This window comes from Atractosteus spatula, chromosome 9 (genome assembly GCF_055471065.1).
Source record: "Atractosteus spatula isolate fAtrSpa1 chromosome 9, fAtrSpa1.hap1, whole genome shotgun sequence".
Lineage (NCBI taxonomy): Eukaryota > Metazoa > Chordata > Actinopteri > Semionotiformes > Lepisosteidae > Atractosteus > Atractosteus spatula.
The window spans coordinates 23157962-23177288 of record NC_142714.1 but is presented as its reverse complement, the minus strand read 5'-3'; positions in this window follow the sequence as shown (position 1 = coordinate 23177288).

The window sequence follows — 19327 nt, the reverse complement described above, 5'->3', positions numbered from 1 at the left end:
AGAATCAGGAGTATCCTCAAACTAGGATCACACCTTCCACCAGCTCTCATTGATTGATTAATTGCTTTATAAAACCTCTCCATTTATAAATTTCACTCTTCTCCAGGAATTTCTTTCCCAGATTTCTATTTATTTGGACACCCTTCCTGACATGCAATGCAGATTCTCACCTGCTTTCTTTGGTTCTCCTGCTCTTAATACTGTAAATCCCTGCGTCCTTTCTCTCTTTCCCTCAAACCTGACTCAAGAGCAAAAACATTGTTTTTCTCTGTAATTCAGCGTTGTGCGTGTGATTAGCCTGTCCTTGTACCTTAAGCAAACTTGTTTAACTGCAACTATAAAAAAATGAACAATATTTTATTTCATTTTAGAATTCCTTATAAATAGTGTATTTGGTTGTAAACATCACTGCTTAAAAACATTGAACTTTCTGCAAAATCACAGCAGTAAGATATGCTATGATATGCTACTTTCTGAAAGCATTCAGGGCAACGAGTATCAGGATGTTGTGTTTGTTGTATCCAAATGCAATCTGCATCTCACTTAAAAGTGTTTGGTGTTGTGCTGTGCTGTTAACACTGTCATGTTAGGTCCATCCTCCAGTTTCCATTATGGATGGCATTGGAGTTCACAATCAGTGACTCCACCCAGCTGGTGTCCTTGAAACATGGTTCACTGAAAAGCAGAACTGCAAGGGGTAGTGGGAGTGTTTGTGATTTTAACACCCAGTGCTCAGCTTCAGCATAATGTATTTCTGGTGCTGCACCACCACATCACATACAAAAGCAGGATTTGTGAATCTCAATCCAAGCTTGACAGACTTTCAAAAAATGATTATTCCGATTACATTTTGCTGAGAGGGGTCAGTAGGCACTGGCCAATGAGAGGAAGAAAATGACAGACATTAATTTGTCTGTCAAGAGTGGTAAACACAGGTAAAGAATAGGGGATGGATGGAGTTATTCTTTTATTCATATATAGAAGCTTTATTTTTTTAATGAATGTTTAATTAAAAATCCTAATCCCAAAGATTCTCTACAAAGAATCCAGTAACCAGGACTTCAGATTGACTGCTCACCACCTATAAATATATTCTTTTTACATTAAATGGCTATTCCTGTCAACAGTACACTACAATTATCTAGACAGAAGTGGAGAATTAAGACAAAATGCGATCAAATTAGGAAATGGGATACATAGTATTTACTTACTGTTTGTCTTTGTACAGGAATGGAATGTTCTTTACAAAAAATCAATCCAGTTAAATTAAACCATTAAAGCTGTACAAGGACTTAAATACATTTATAATAACAAATGTACTTATAAAATGTACTTGGAATCTCTACTCATGGACTACAAAACTGACTTAAACACAGCATGATTTATCTGGACATTAATGTAGTCTCCTACATCAATCTACCAGTAGAGTCTGCAATGGTAATCTTACTAAAGAGTACCAATAATAAATTAAAAACCATCAGATTTGCTGCAAATCCATCATGCACAATCACTGTTCCTTTCATTTCTTAACGTGCTGTAATAAGAATCAGTGTATATAGACAGAGCTAATTATTGTATAGGATGCAGGGCTGTTTGAGGAGTTGTAGGTTTGAACTGAAAGTGTGTATATGAGGACTACATTCAACTCACTTCACATTTCTTGCTTAGTTTTAATTAATACTTCGGTTAAAAATATCAAGATGCAAACATTGCATGTGAAATGCATGTGCATTTAGGAACAGTGTTTTTTTTTGTGGTGAAGCAAGACATTTCCTCATATAACACGTGATTGAATTTCTTTAGACACTAATTGGTTTCTTAGTGGATTTTGCAGAAGTTGGTTTCCCACTTCTGGTTTTCAGGGCTTCAGCATTTTCTGTTTTTTATTCCAGTGATACCTAACCCCAGATGATAAATATCTGAATTAGTCTTTTCTCAATTCTTTCCATTAAGGAGATTTGAACATACCAATGAGATTGCATGGGTGTTGAGATGCTGTTCTTTCTCTTTTATAAATGATGAGGAGTGAATTAAACACTAGTCAGATTTGCCAAAGACAAAGCTAGGGAACATAACAGCCACCCAATATGTAATTAGGTAAATGCAGAATGACATAGGGATCAAATCTGGGAATGTACAAGGAATACAAAGAATATAAAAATTGATTCAAGTAAATGTAAAGCTTACTTATAGGATAGTGGCACTGAATTAAAAAGTGCTCAATAAGGGAAAAGGGGCATAGGAGTTGTAGTAGATTTATTGTTGGCCACATGTAGGTTTTGCATAGAAAAATAAAAAGGGAAACAAAATTCTCAGCAAAGAGTGTAGAATAAAAGAAAAGATGTGCTGAAACAATATAATAGTTAGAACATATCATTCTGGTCTCCACTTTACAAAAAAGTATTAAAGAAAATTCCAACAGTTGTAAGATGCATTCTAGGGCTTAATAAGATGTGTTATGAGGACAGAATGAAGGAACATTATTTTTTATTTCTGTAAATAAAGTCAAAAACAAGATTGAATTAAGACTTCACAATGTTAAAGTCTAACCAAGAAAGTTATGCTGAGTTATGTTTGGTGAGCATGACTTATTAAAAACCTAATTTTTCACCAATACTTGAGAGCACTTTTTTGTTTGTAATTGATCACCAAGACCTATTATGTTTGCAGAGTTGACGGGAAGTTTCAGTCTTGGGCATGACACAGTGACAGACTTGTTGTAGTAAGCCTTTCTTAGATACTTGTGAAAAAATGACAAAGATCCTATTAATTCAAAGAAATAACTGAGGAGCTCAGCAAAAATGAAAACATATTTGAAACGCAACTCATGACCCCTTTTGGCAGAGACAGTGTGAGTCAGGACTAAAATGCTAGTAAGATTACTTAATCAAAAGATCCACGTGTGAAATATGTCACTTAGCTAGCTTTCAAACTACACTAACCTTGCAGCATTTGCAGAGTTTTTAAATTGAAAATGAATTTCTTGCATATTTAATAATGATCAACACAACTCCTTGTAATTTTAATTTTGTGGAGTCTGATTTAGGTGTCATTGGTCTATTGAACAGTGACAAAAAACAACAGCATGTTTGAGCATCTAATTGTTACTAACTGTGATTGTAACAGGACTGTGTAATTTTAGCAAGCAATGGCAAAAATCATAACTCTTAAAATAATAGTTCGGAACTTCGATTAAGTTCTAATAAACGTTCCATTAAAATCAACATGTAGAAGAAACAGAACCCTGTAAATCTTAAATACAGGTTTAACCTCCATTATCCAGACATCACTGGTTGACTGACTGTTTGCCTATAACATGAGTTATAACTTAGTCAGGCAATCATCAGTTGCTGAATTTACCTTTGGGTTTAGACACAGCAGCAAGCTCCCATCTTCCTGTGCAACAGCTGGTGCTATAACACCACCCAAAATTAACCCACAGGAACATGGATGACAAGAAATAACCCACTGCAATATAGCCTCCTGAGAAAAAGCAAGTCCACCACAACATAATTTAATATATGTATTAACATTGTTAATTAAGCTCTTACTTTCATAAAGTAATCCTAATTATAACCCTATCTCCCATAGCATTATGCTTTCTCTAATTTTAATATAATCTTACTCTAGTGAACTGTTTTCCACTGGGCCTTGTTCCAGTGGGTGGTTTAATGGTGGGCTTTTTCCATTCCTTCAACGCTGGGACTTTCAGGGCTTTAACAAACTTGCAGTGTAGACAGTGAGTCACTCCTCCAGTCTTTACTAACTCTCCCATACAAGCAGAGTGGGGCGCATACACAGTCTTAATCATAACCTATGCAAGTACAATGATTGTACCAGTGAGGGGAATGGATTAACAAAGAGGTCTTCTGAAGAAACTCAACAACATGGCTTCACTCTGAGTACATGCTGAGCTCTGTGGTCCTAGGCTTGGTGATGGCCCTAGTCAGACATGAGCAGGATTTTCCAAATAGTGGTATACAATAGGAAGATAACCACTAGGATGAAGCTGAGATTATATTCTCAACTTCTCAAATTGACCTGGGATGTGACTGCTGTGACTTCTGAGGCAGCCCCCAAAATAACATCAATTGAGAGCTCCACTGCTCTTCCAATCAGCACTAACTCTCCTGTTAGGGCTAGCTGTGTGTCAAAAGATGAATGGCATCAACTTGTGGACAGTACATCTGTTTCTAATTCTGTCTATGCAGAAATTATATATATATAATATAGAATATACTGTATGGAGTATAAAGAAACTGAGAAATAATGATGTGTTGATTTTTACATTCTGAGAAAAAAGCAATCGAATCAGCATTTAATAAAAGGCATAGGACATTAGAGGACATAACAAAGTAGAACACTGCAGTGATAAAAAAAAATGAGTATCAGGTGAAAAAAAAAGATTTCACCATATATCTGCCCTCACACTCAAAGATGGGTAGCTTCTGGTTTGTAGTTTGTTTCTTTTGAAATGGTTTGTAGATGCTCCTGGAAAGTTCCATTTGAATAATTACACTGTATCAGAAATTGTAAGACTGTGCAGCAAACAACAATAAATTCTGAAAATAAAATAGTGCTTTCATAATGTCTGTGATGTAACCCGAACCAGTGAAGCATCACCTGAGATGTGGAAAGAGAAAATGGACCAAAGAGTAAAGATCACAAAAAACTAAGACAGGCAGAGTCAACCGTAAATTCAAAGTAAAGTAAAACCTAAAGCAAACACATAAGAAAAGTGTCCTATCAGGAGCAAAGTTAGATGGGGAGGAGTGAGATTTCACTAGGAAATTCAAAACAAATCCTCTAAACTTCTAGAATGTCAGCCAGCCCTATGTGTCACATGCCCGTAATGGTTTTGCAGTGCTAATGTGAAGTGCAGGATTAATTTAGAAAACAATCTTATTCATATTAAAAAAACAAAGTAGGCATTATTGACAAATCCTAACCATGCCAGAATCCCAAGAATTGACACAATCGATTGCATACTCCTTGTTTGGGTTTAAGCTATTTTGTTTTTTGGTGGGTACTCCAGGTCAGGAGAAATTTTCATTGATATCTTACTCTTCAAACTCTGAAGCCAAAGAAATGTAGGGAAATAAATAATAATAAAAATACCCCGTATACATTTTTTATTATCGTTGGGTCCATTTCACAGTTGAAGGGTCTTCTGACTTTATTATTTTTGGCACATAGGTCACAATCATAGAAACATTGCAGCAGAAGAAAAGGTTACGAACTGAAGAGGGCATTTGGTTTGTCTTCCTCAAGAAGCTTATTGATCTGAAGATCTCATCCAGCTGTTTTTTGAACCCGAGAACCCGAGACAACAGGGCTAGTTTTTTTCCAGGTACTCATCACCCTAAATAAAAATAACTACACACATCTGCTGTAATTAATGTATAGATTTCTATAGCCGGCCTCACAAAGGTGCACAAAACAAATTTGTACAGAGGGATTAAATATTGGGTCAGTTCACTCTCACATCAGCCTGTTCTATGATCAGATAAAGAAAAGGTTGCTACAAGGTCAGTGTACTTCCTTAATGATTAGACATGCCCTATCATTGTCACTTTCTAGTCCAATCTCCTCATATCTCAAAAACAAAGCATAGCTAGGCCTGGTTAGTACTGAGATGGGAGACCTACCAGGATAACCAGGATACTGCTGTAAGCGGCGTTGATGGACCAGTAGATGATTCCTTTTTGGCTGGACCAGAATTTCAAAAGCAATGCCCCTGAGTGGGTACACTGCTGTAGGAGGTGCTCCAGACGACATGTTAAATGGGGGGTCTTGACTACTTGGTCATTGGAGATTCCATGGAACTGTTTATAAGGGTGGAGGATTAGTTCCTCACTTCTTCATCTGATCTGCTGTGCATTATGGTACAGTAGGTACATTATGTTGGTTCATTATGGTAGCCATATGTCACCCAGGCGGGGCCACACTTCAAGGGTGGAAAAGTGGATTCCCTTCTGTAATTGATGCAATTTGGATTCCTTTGCAATGAAAACACCACAGGAATGCAATTAATTATTTTTATTGTGGTTTTTGATGAGATATGCCTCCATATGCTTGCAATGTAAAGTAAAAAGTGCATTTATATGCGTTCATTGATGCATTGAGTAGTCCAATTTTATTGCTAGTGTCACAATTGCATTCCAGTAGCTCCAATGAACACTTATTTCGGAGACGAGATGGAATTGAATAAAAACTTTTCAAAAACAGAGTCTGCATGTCATACAAGCATGCAAGGCTCTCAACTGGAAAAGGTTTGAAGAGACCTTTATACTACGTTTTAGCCAACTTAAAATGTGTCAAACAACCCTTGCTAGTCTCACAAACTCATATGCCCTTGTTAGTCTCTTGTGTACATAAACAGGAAGCTTTGTCATGTCGTGACTGCTGTATATTCCAAGTTCTGCTGTGTTTTTCACCGTACCAATGTACTTCATTTCTTTTTTTTAACATGCCTGTCCTTTCTCTGTTCATTAAAAAAATATGACTACAGCTGTGAGCACTTAAAAATTCAGTGCCAGATTTGTTGCCAGCTAAAAATAAAAAGAGTGCTGGATCGGAATGAAATTTCCTCTCGGATTTAAAACTATCCAGCAGGCTCCTTCGGCTCCTCTCCCTGAGGTTTATTACCATCATCCAAAACTACCATGACGATATCATTACCTAACTCGGTGGCCTGAAAATGCCTCAGTCCAAGTGCATGACTGGGGAAAAAAAAAAGCTTTGTGCCCATTTGCAAGCTAGTAATCATGTTTCCATGGCATTTATGTTATTGTTTTTGCTTCAGAAACTGAAAATCTGCGGTTTAACTTCTGCATGGCCTCACTGACCCTCTTTGCTTGGGTTAGCTATTAAAAACTAGCTTGGTAAAATGTAAAAGACAGCCGTTTACTCATATAACCTTGCTTAATAGTATTCCCATCTACATTCTAAAAACAATTAACACTTTAAAAGCAAGGTCTTCGCCAGATTAATCTCAGTTATTAGATTTCTGTGTGGTCTGCCATCTCACTTTACAGCTTTAACTTACAATACTGCTGCTGAATGAGTGTGTCCAGCAATTTTAGTAGCTTCAAATAACAAAATACAAACTGTGTGTTGCAGCCATATGCTCATATTTTTCCTGAGGTGGGTAGCAAGGGCTGATGCTTCACAGATGTCCTAATTATCACGATAAAGTCTGTCTTTAATTTCTATCAGTTATATCCTTTAGAATGCCAGATGTCACTGTTGTTTAAATGCTCTTACTTCCATTTGTGATACGATATTACTGTATAAACATACTGTATATATCACTGTGGCATTAGCTTCACTGGTAAAAAGGCCAAAAGAAGACAGTTACACTCATAGGGTAGTACAGAACATCATAAAGGCTACAAATAAGAGGAGGTTATTCTCTCGTCCTGAGAATTAATCCCTCTTGAAACTCCAGGCTGTCAGTTAGTTTGTAACCCATCACACCTAAACTGCATCTTTAGGAGGTGGGAGAAAAGTAATCTGAACACACAGGAACATGCAAACTCTACAAAGCCAGGCACTCTAAGCTCTTGTCAAGCCCAAGATGCAGCAGCAAGGAGGCAGTAGGCAGTAGTTCTTACCTTGCCATTGTTGACATGCCATTTGTGTACCAAGATAAAACCTTAATCCTCACCCCTACCTTGACCATGCATTTATATCTAAGCACACCTGGATACGTATACTCTACCAGCAACACCAGAACTTTTATTTCCCTGAATGCTGATCGAAAGGTTACAAAAGGACTGTTCAGGTATAACTCTTTCAAGCAGCAAAATGATCTGGTTCATAAGCATACTGTACCTATCCACAGCTACTCAAATTAAGGCCATGGTCAAATACAGCAAGATTTAATGAATTATTGAGCAATAGAGCACATTACAACAATTTTTAAACTCGTTTTGTATGGGTTTCTGGATAAAGTTCTTTTTTGTTCCTTTCTTGTTGTTTACATGGACTCTGTACAGAATATATTTCATGACACGTACTCAGTCTGCTTGTATTGAGGAGGAATCAAAGACATGTTCTCCTAGGCTTATTTGGGAAGAGAATTTGACTTTTTTCTTTTATGTAACTGGAATGGAGATATGCCAGCATGGAATATGTGTGTTTGCCAACTGCCTGTCACAAAGACAAGTTGATGTGTGCTTTAAAGGGCTTTTCACTATTTAATGTCTAACTTTCTAGGTATTTTGAGGGGGTCTCTGTTCTCTTCTGCAAAGTCGATTTTTTTGAAAGAGGTGTGGGAAGTTTGTACAGAATAGCTATTTTTATTATCTACCCACCCACTTTTGCATCTCCAATTGATTTAGGGCTCAGTTCTGTGGCAGCTGCTCCCAAGCCCACTCATGAGAGAATGAAGCTTGCAGACTTGTTCCTCTGACATGCCTGCCTCTACCCGTCATCTGACTTGTTGCTCCATGGGGCCTGACAGGAGGGTTAAGTGCAGACTAGAGGAGCCATGTGTCTGTCACTGATGTCACCGCAAAGCTGCAGCTGCCCAGCAAATTACAGGAGACACTGTGTGCTGGAAAGCAGGGAGAGGCATGGCTGACAAATCCAAACCCTATCCCAGCAGCTGCCTGTGCGCCACCACTTGGAAAATCCCAATAACAGTCCATTAGTGATGTGACCCAGGCTTGAACCGGTGTTCCTAGAGCTCAACCTGCAATCTACTGGATCAGACATATTGAAAGCCAATATGTCCAATAGGTCTTCAATGTGTTTTACTGCACTAGACCTGTGGATACGATCATTTATTATAGTAGTTGCTTTTAAGGTGTTTTTGAAATGAACTTTTAAGTGTGTTAGTTCTTAATGACTAATATGCTATCACTTTCCCATACCATGGATAACAAAAGTTACCCATGTTAAAAAAATATATACTTATACTACTTATACTTATTACTAATTGTCTGTCATAAACACCTGATATACACTTCAAAAGCATCACTGATTAGCCATTTAGCTGAAGAACTGCTATTAATAAGTAATTTTACCCTGAAGCAATTCTATGACCCATTCATCACTGCAAAATTACAAGGCTTTATTAGATTAATTTTTGCTTCATACCAAAATTGGTGGTTTATATTTGTAATGCCATGTGTTAAGCTGTATTCTTTATGTTCTCAGTTGTCTGTGTGTTTATGTCAGGAAGATGGTCTTGGCCTACAATTCCTCTCAGAGTTTTATAGTTTCTTCTGTGTTTCTCCATGAGGTGCCCATCATACGAGTGGATTTGTCAGTGCCCTGCAATAAATCACCAACGCCACAGGCCTGCTTAAAGGTTCCAAAACGATGAGTAAAAGCCTTGCCTCGTCAAGCAGAAAGTCCCACTTTGCTTTTAAAACAAGAAAATATGTAAAAAAGGAAATTGCATAGCATGTTGTCTATTTTCTTAGGCTTCAAGCAAACAGACATTTTCCCAGCTGGGCTCTTTCAAACATTATGCAAGTAACAGGGTTCATTTGATCCTTGCTCCCATCACAGGCATAAATCCTCTAGGAACCTTGAAACTGTAGGAACCTCGAGCCCTGAATTCTCCCGCAGCAGGAGGGGGTGGGGGGTGGGTGGGCTATTCACTGCTGTCTGAGGAGGCACTGTCTGGCTCAGACCTGAGGGAACAAGAGGCACGCACAATACTAGTAACCTCTCTCTCACAGAGATTTCAGCTCTTAATAAGCTAGATTCTTTACCTTTGCTTAACACCTGAAATCTTTCATTCTGTTTCAAATAATAATTATATTAATAATAACAGGCAGCACTGTAGCGCTGAGGTCCTGGGTTCAATTCCAAACCTGGGGTGCTATCTGTGTGGAGTTTGTATGGTCTCCTCATATTTGTGTGGGTTTCTCTGTTTTTCTCCCACAATCCAAAGACCTATGGGTAGGTTGCTTGGCCATAGGTGTATGTGTGTGTTTGTGTCTGTGTGTGCCCTGCAATGGACTGGCATTCCATCCAGAGAGTATCCACCCTTGCGCACGTTCCTTGCCAGAATAGGCTCCTGTTTCCCTGCAACCCTGCAGTGGATTAAACCTATTAGAAACTGGATGGATGAATAGGAACAATTCCTTACATTTATCTATATATAAATGCCCCAGTTCATCCCAAAGCACTTTACACCAGATGAACATCTTCTATATCTAAAGTGCAGCCTCCACCTGTGTGACACACGGTAGACAGCAACAACAGATAAGGCACAGAAGTGAGAACTTGCTTCTTCGATTGAATTACAGAAGAACTTGCACAAGCCCAGAGTTGACTATAGCCAGGACACCAGTATTCACACTCGTTGGGATCTCTGTTGAGCAAGTAGCCAGGACCTCAGTTTAATGTCTCATCAAAATGAAACTCAAACTACAAACCTCCTGTCTGATTAGGCAGACTAGACTGTGGGTAAGTGGACATGCAAAAGTGGACATGCAAAACATAAACCAAGCACGCAGAAAAAAGCCAAGATTTGTTTTTGAGCCATCAAAAAAGTTTATCAGTGAGAAAAGGCTGGGAAATATGAAGAGGCCAGGAGTAGTAAAGTTCAGAGCCATTCAGTCGCTGTGATGGGATGTGCAACTGGAGACAACATTACACAGGGGTGAGAGCAGTCTCTGTCATTTAATAAATCACAGAAAGAGAGAACATGAACGTACTTGAGTCTGAGAACAGACATAGTCAGGGTCAATGCTATTTTGTTGCCAATACATAATTTGGGGAGGCCAAGTCCACTTAGGCTCTCAAAGGCTTTTTGCTATCGGGGAGTGGGTAGCTCCATGACCTTTGACCTCTTTAATGGGGAGACTTTGTTGTGTCCTGTAGTGTTCAACAATGTCTCTGGTCCCAGCACAAACACTGGGTTTGGAGAGAACTGATGTTGGTGGAGAATAGGATACATTTTTCGTCAATTGTTTTTGTTGAAACTGTTTATTTTCCCAGTTGTTTGCAACCTCTAGGCCTTTCTTTATTTGTGTCAAGAAAAGCATCAAGGCCATTAAGTTATGCAACACATAGAAGAAAAAACTTCAGAAAGTGCTTAGTAATTCATAACAGAAACAGACTTTGTGTCAATTTCCAAATTCTTAGATTTTCTCATGACCTCTGTTGACTTTTTGGTCTTGCAAACACAAAAGACTAATCCAGCAAGTATTTGCAATCCAGCATGTCACCTTTAAGTTGTTTGTTTCTACAGACGTATACAATTTCTTTTCACTTAAGTAGGTAATTTGTTGAGCTAAGCAATTTGAAATTACCAATGAAAAGCTTAAAGCTCTGCAGCATGAAGAACCAATGTTATCCAGTCCACATTTAACAAATTATTGTCTAAACCAATTAAAAATAATTTATTTAATCAATGTCTTCTTAACACCAGGTGACTGTAAGTTACTGTACCTTAAATTGGGAAGGATAGTAGCTCTCCAGGAGTTCTGTGTGAGAGCATGACTCATACTGTACAAGGCCAGAAAGAACTCCAGATGAAATCAGTCCTTCATGGCACAGCTACCCATCATGCATATTGGGTTTGCCATGCTTTAATGGAGATGTGTCCACCGTTGGTAAGGGTGGGGATTTTGAAATTCAACAAAATAAAGGCCCAAAAGCAACATGGATATACTTATTTCTGAGAGCGTTCTAGGCCAGGCATTGCCATCTCTGGTCCCTAGAGGCCACTGTGTCCTCAAATGTCCAAACTAAACAAGCCAGATGAATTCATTATTGTCTTCATAATTTGGAGGAGATTGACTCCTACTGAGTTGGGTACCCCAGTTCTAGGCTAAGCTTCTAGGTAACTAATATGATCTGGTTAGCCTATTTTTATTCCTGTCACAAATTCCACTTGAACCACAAAATGAGAAATAACGTATTTTCTAATGAATTTACAAGCTCAAGCACAAACACACAGACCAGAGACAACGAAAGCACTTGAAATGTTCCCACATTTCAGCTTCACTGAATGCAAACAGGCCACCTTTAAACAACGGAGGAATAAAAACAAGTTTTCTTATTCCTGGAATTGTCCTCCTCTGGTGGTAGACATTGTCTCTGATTGCTCTTCATGAAAGACAGCTCTGCACGGAGGAGTGCAGCTAGAGACTCCTAATTGACTCCATCCTCTCTTTTCCACTCATCAGCTCATTTGGATTTCATTTTTCCTACGCAGGCCCAGCTTTGTTGCCATTTGGGACAATGAAATAAAAAAAAAACATTAAAAGTATCCAAACACTCAGGACAGGGTGGTTTTGTTATTATGTTGGAACTTAAATATACAAAGAAATTGTCTCTCCCCTAGGACAAAACAAACACAAAAATAACCCAAGAAGCATTCCTTCTGGAACCAGAACTGAGGGCTTGGCAGCGTCAGTGTGCAGCAGTTTTTTAAATGGTCTCCAAAATTAAATATTTTCTTGGTTCTTGCCCTCTCTTAAATAAAAAAAGTCCAGAGGAGAACAAGCAGCTGTACTTGATTTGCTCCTACAAAAGACTGGCCTTGAGTAGATGTATTTTTCTCTTGCTTAACTTTGGCTGTAAATGAACCTACAGAACATTTCACTGCAGAGATTGCGTAAAACCTACTGGACTAGTTCTGCATTTCCGATTTCACATACATCTTTACAGATCTGTACAGTTACCCAGTCGTTAGTGATGACAGTCTGCATCAGGCCCTGCATGGTGCACAGAAGCCCACATGCACTGCAGGAATGTGTTTGTGTTACTTGCAGCCCTGCCACCTAAATGCACCGACCCCAGTAGTGCTAAGAGAGTTTATACAGCAAATTCCAATATGAGCATTTTCAAAGCCGGCCTACTGATTTGACTGCTTATACAAATAGAGGACAAATTTCCAAATAACGAATTCCCTGCTTGTAGTTTTAAGCATCAAGAAAATGTCCCTTAAAGTGTAAGGAGGAACGTCTTTGCAAACAGGTCTCTGTTAGTGGAATGACTCTGTGCTACTGTGCAAGGTTACAAATGCTTACAATGTAAATCGTGCATTTTCTTAATTTTCCCATTTGATTTGACTTCCAGCAGTGTCTCATGGCTACTTCAAGCTTCAATATACTGCTCTCTGTTTGGTGTTTTTTTCCTGATTTCACTGTGCTTTAACTTCAACTGCTTTTACCACTGTGAGCAACATTTTTGAAGCACTTTACATGTAGGAGGGGACCTACTTAATCCACTATTGAAGTACAGCCACACCTGGCAGCCATTCTGCACCAGCAGAGAAGTGGGAGATTACGTCATCAAGGGAGCTGAGGGAGGACTTCATGGAGGTCAGATTGTGCAAATCGAGGGTGGAATTGAACCAGGACTCCAATGTCAACGCCCCTGCCTGCTCTTTTAAACTTTAATGGCCAAATAGTCAGGACTTCAGTTTACTGTCTCATAAAACATACTGCACATTAGCTCATATCCAGTTCATATATTTTGTATGATTTATAAAGCATTTATCAAGACCATTAGCCACTCCTAATCGAAAGGTATACGGAAAGGCTAGTTTTTCAAAAAAAGGAGTATTTACTACAATTTGATCAACTAAAATCTCTGCATTTATCAAAACTTGTGCTCAAATGAATGCACATTGTAGATGTATTCAGTTTAAGCCACCTGTGTTCATGTGCTTGGTGGAGGACTGACACAATAAGATTGGAAGGGATGCTATTTACAGTATGAATGTGTTACAATGTTGTCACATTTACAATAATTTGGTTTACCTGGAAAGCTTGTAATAAGCCACTACCAAAGACCTATGCAAAGGAAGTGAAATTTAGATTCCATTTCAAACAGGAATCTCACTTAAACTATTTATCCAGGTCCATGAACAGCAAAATTCTGCCTACTAATGCAATTTAGTAATCAGTCTAAATTTTGATGTAATCAGTCAGTACAAATGGCAGGATAAAAGAAAAAGAACTCAAATTTGAACCCTCCCCTCCCACCTCCATCCTCACCACTATCATAAAAGTGTCCATTATCAGACACTTAATATGCCCGGAATAACAGTCAAAACAATAAAATGAGTCATTTCACTGAAAGTCTTCTTACATACTGCAAAGCTCAATGAGTAACCTGAAACAAGTGCTCTGATGACAGAAATCCAACACAGCAAACAAAAAAAACCAAACAAAAAAGCTGTCAACTCTTTATAATTCTTTTATTTTTCAAATTATTTGAGCTTGGAAATGCATGATTTTTTTTATTTCATATTTCAAAGGAGTAGCAGCTTTTTCTCAGTGTTGGCTGCAACGTTTATGGTTGACCATCTAAATTTGGGCCAGTGTCTGCAGGTCTCTTTCATTTAAAACTCCCGTAATATTTTAAGGCTACCAGTTAGCGTTAATCTGACAATCCACAGTAGACTTTTTAAAATACTTTTGGTTTGTGCTCTGTGATATTTTTTCACTGACAAGCTGTTCTGTTCTGGCACATCCACAGACTCTTTTACATTGGTCTGTTCTTGCTTTTTATGAGGTTGTTTCTTCACAAAGAACATGAAGTCCGATGAATTGCTCTCAGAAGGTGAATGAAAAAATGGAGTGGCGAGCTATGAAATACCTGCCAAAAATGGGTCTGAAAGGGCAGATGGAAGGATGCATGAGTGATGCCCCAAGGGCCAAGAATGAAGAACACAGAACACAGGCTTTTTTGTGACCTAAGTGCTGTGCACTTAGCAGCATGTCCATTAGGTAAGAAATACCACAGGGCACAGACATCGTACACCCCCTGTATCTGTTTCTCACCAAGATGATCTACAGTTGGAGAATACTGTAGAATTGAAGGGATTAAGTACAGACAAAAATAAATTGCTTATTAAAGTAATAATACATGTTCTTGTTTACAGCAGCTTCTATGATGCATCATCTCAAGGTGTAGATATTCATATTTCCCTGACAAACCCCCACGTTTATTGCTGTTAACCACAACTGCCAGAAGATATGATGCAGAGATGTTTCAAATGTCTTTATTTAAAACTGATTGTAAGAAAGAATTTCTCCCCATGGGTGAAGATACTTTACGTTAAGTTTCCCTTTTGTATCGTCACAGTACTTTAAATCGGTACAACTACGCAACTGCAGAGTATAACTGCAAGTTAAGCAAACTAAGCTTTAAAATGCATTTACAGATTACTATAATTACATTGTAAATGCAGCTCTACATAAAAATGTATCTATTCAGTGATCTGCATGTTCTGTGCAGTTAAACCACAGCCTAACTGTACCATGCTGTTATCATCAAAAATGAGCAGTTGTGTGAGGGTGAAGCTTAAAGGAAGAAAATACAACTTTTATAATCAGATTGAACTGCAAAAACTAAAGCTAACCATTTTATTGATGGTATTGTTGAAATATCTTAGACTTGGCATTAATCATATAAAGCTATTGTTATAATTCATATCTCAGAAGCCATAGAAAACTAAAGAAATGAACCATTCAATGATTAGTAGCTTCCATTTCGAAAAACAGTAACAGTTGAGAATAATGGGCATCAATAAAACTCCAACTACTTTGATTTAAGGGGTCAATGTCAGGATCACTACCTAGTATCCAAGAAAATATGAATGACCAGAAGTATTTCAACTGCAAACCCAAGCCCTAATCCTAACTCACCCCTTCAACTAATGTCACATTTTCAAATAAACACATCGCTATGTAGTTTTGGCACCCCTGGTGTGAATGAGGCTAGGTGCTTAATTTAGTCTAAGTGCTGGAGGTAATTATACGTTTTTGCAAAACGCTATTTTCAAAAAGTTAACCCCATTGCCCTCACTGATGCACAAATTCTCTCCGTCACTAGAAATCATAACTGCTACCACTTGGAATCATAACTCTCTACAAGGAGTGTGATAGGATATGGACAACTGGTCCAAATCATATCGCTCAGCCTTTTTCAACGTCTGTTTTCCTAAACCACACTGACGATGTAAGTCTTGAAATGCACTTGTAAACCAATGCGACCATCCACTTCGGGGACAGATGGAGGAGAGAAATGTCATAAAGGGGGGAGAAGAGAGCCTTCCAATGTTTGTGAAGCAGGTCTGGTCAAAAAGGCAATTGATTTCCTCAAAAGGGGGGCAAAAAAGGGACAAATATCTCGTTTCAGCCGCTGCAGTCGTTGCGTGACCTCCGGGCACAGGTCAGTGCGCCTTTGCAGACCTCAGCAGTCTCAGGACGGCCCAGCAAGAGGTCAGCAGGCACACACCGCCCACACCACACACACTGCGCATTCCCTGAAATGGCAGCTTTCAGCTGTGCTGCTGCATGTGAATGTGCCGTAATAATATGGCAGGAATAACGCTCACCAAATGATGCAGAATAAGAGTGTAATTGCATGGGGGTTTCAAGTTTCTGGTAATTTAAGGAACCACAAAAGCAAAGCTGGATTTCAGGATACTCAGACCTTGCCATCAACACCACAGAGTCTCCCATTATGTCTTTTTTTTTTATAAAAAAAAGCATTGGTTGATAGCCTGTAATACATTTGTGTTCTCTGACTTTAAAAAAGAAATACTCATAATTTTGTCATTTTCTCCATAGATTGCAGTGTTTTAAGCCAATTAACAGTCCATTAACATTTCTTCATCATAGCTGGTGGGAGCAGGCTATCGGTAGGAGATTGACTTTCCATCTGAGGTAGTAAAAGGAATTTAAAAGAACAGACAGCCGAGTATTCATCTCCTCCAACATTACTCTCATAAAACAAATATACAGCAGTGAATTCCAAGTGCCACAGTGGTTTAGTCAGCAGCTACAGTATATCACTCTGCAACTCACAACTGGCAGCCCACTGAAGCTAAGCAGGATTGAGCCTGGTCAATACTTGGATAGGAGACCTCCTGGGAAACGATGGTTGCTGCAGGAAGTGGTGTTAGTGGGACCAGCAGGGGGCGCCCACCCTGCGGTCTGTGTGGGTCCTAATGCCCCAGCATAGTGGCAGGGACACTATACTGTAGTGGGCACTGTCTTTCGGATGAGACGTAAAACCGAGGTCCTGACTCTCGGTGGTCTCATTAAAGAACCCCGTGTATTTCTCGATAATGGTAGGGAGTTATTCCAGTGTCCGGGCCAAATTTCCCCCCTCAGCCTTTACCGTGGCCTCCAAATTCTCCCCATGTACAATCGGCTTGCACTTGCCCTGCGATGGACTGGCACCCTGTCCAGGGTGTACCCTGCCTTGCACTTGTTGCTTGCCGGTTAGGCTCCGGCTTCCCACGACACCGTATGGTATAAAGCAAATTTGGCAAATGACATGACATGAATGACAGTGGCTAAATGGTTAGTGCTGCTGCCTCACAGCTCCTCAATTCTGACCTAGGGAAACCTTCTGTGTGGAGTTCAGTGTGGATTCATTCCTAAAGGGGAGTTATATGATGAAAAGCATCCCGTCTAGAGGCTACTACTGATGAGTTATAAGGGAAAGACATGGGAGTAAAATGGAACCCAATTTGGCTTACTCTGATTCTGGTACTTTGTAGAAGATATTCTGAAATACTGTCCTCATGGCTCACAAGTCATTTTAGTTTCTGTCATTAGCTGCTTTAGATTTGAAAAAATCAAACGTAAAATATTGTAGGTCCAGAAAAAAATACCTTAACTGTTTTTATGGTTGCTCCTGCTTCATATATTTTCAGGTGTCCGTCATACTTGGATGAAGAGTGCCGATTGCCCATATTCATACTTCCTAACCTGATTCCTGTGTTCATACTACTGAACCCTCTCTTGAACAAAAGATCATTTTGGGCATCACTTACAAAAATGATTGTCTTTATGGGTGAATGCAGATTATGCTGAGCCCTCTGTCTCATTTTCTCTTTGCTAGTACAGTCCTGGAAAAAAAACAAAACTCCAGTTTTCACACTGGCTTTAAATACATTATTTACTCATTTTTTGAGGAACTAAAACCACCTCAGTTATTGGTGGGCAGACTAAAACGAAACAATCATTTAATTGATAGGTTTCAGTTTACTAGCAGATGTTTTTTTTAGTTTGTTTTATTAGCAGGAGGAATTAATTGGATTAAGATTACATTTCCTGTGAATTAGTCGTTACAGTATTCCAGTTATGCTATCAAGTGACTTATTATTTTAATTCAAAAAGCACTTTTTGAATTAAGTTCCTCAAGAGCAAAAGACCAAACATGAAATCAGAGTGGCATGCGGACAGAGCTATTTCCTTCTCTTACGAGACAACTCAATTTCTTTCGCATCAGAAAATTCATCTTGTGCTGCTTTTTTGTATCGGTGGGTCAGAAGGGTCAGGATTAAAATCATTCCTCGGCGTACCTTACATTTCAGAGCAATTTAGTGACAAAAGTCTGAGCAATTCCATATGGAATTATGTTGTATGTATTTTTGGAATCCTTGATACCCATTTTATTTTGTTAGTGGGAGGTTGAAGACTATAGGTATGCGATTAAAAGCATGTGGAAAGACATAACACCCCCAAATCCCACAATCTCTGTACGGTGTGTGCAGCTTCAAGCCAATATATACAGTATATACAGTGTAGGGGTTTGTACTGGGGGAGGGCAGCTATTATATAGACCCCAACCCCACAGGCTCAGCTTTGATCCCTAGCAATGATGGCCAATGTGGTTTTGTAGTACATGTAGTTCCAAATTACACATTCCTCCAGGTCCTTGAGCAGCTCAGCATGTCTTTTGGAACACCATCTCAGGATGTGACAGGGAAAAACATCCTCTTGCAGTCGCATCTATTTAAAGTGACATGAATGAACCCTGAGTAAGCGAAATCTGTTTGTAAAATTTCCAAGACGGTCTCGCCATCTTTTTTCAATTTTCTTTTTTTTTTCTTCTTCATTTCTTGATTCATTCACGGGCTGTATGTCTGAGGCCAACATAGGGCTGAATGAAGGAAGAGAAAAAATTGTGCAATGTCAGAAAAGAAAAACAGTGAAAATGTTGTAACCCCTCACAGGAAACAACAGGTGTCTGCGCTGAAGTCCCATAATGGATCCAATCAATGTATCGTACAGTTTATAGTTTTTTTAGAAATCAATGCTAACCTGAAATGCCCTTAAATTTGTTTTACAAAGTTTTAGTAATTGGCAGTCTAATTAAAATCCTCTTATCATATGATGTGCAGTGATAATTCAGGAATCTTACAGCTCCTAGAGGGTACCAGTTGAATATCCCTTCAGAAACCAACAGATGAACATTTAACTCTATTATATAACTGATCCGACGGGTTAACACTCTGACAAGGCCCTTCGACTTACTGTTATTTACATCTGGATGTGAATCACATGTAATGAGAAGTTATTTAAAGTACACTGACTTCTAAATGGGT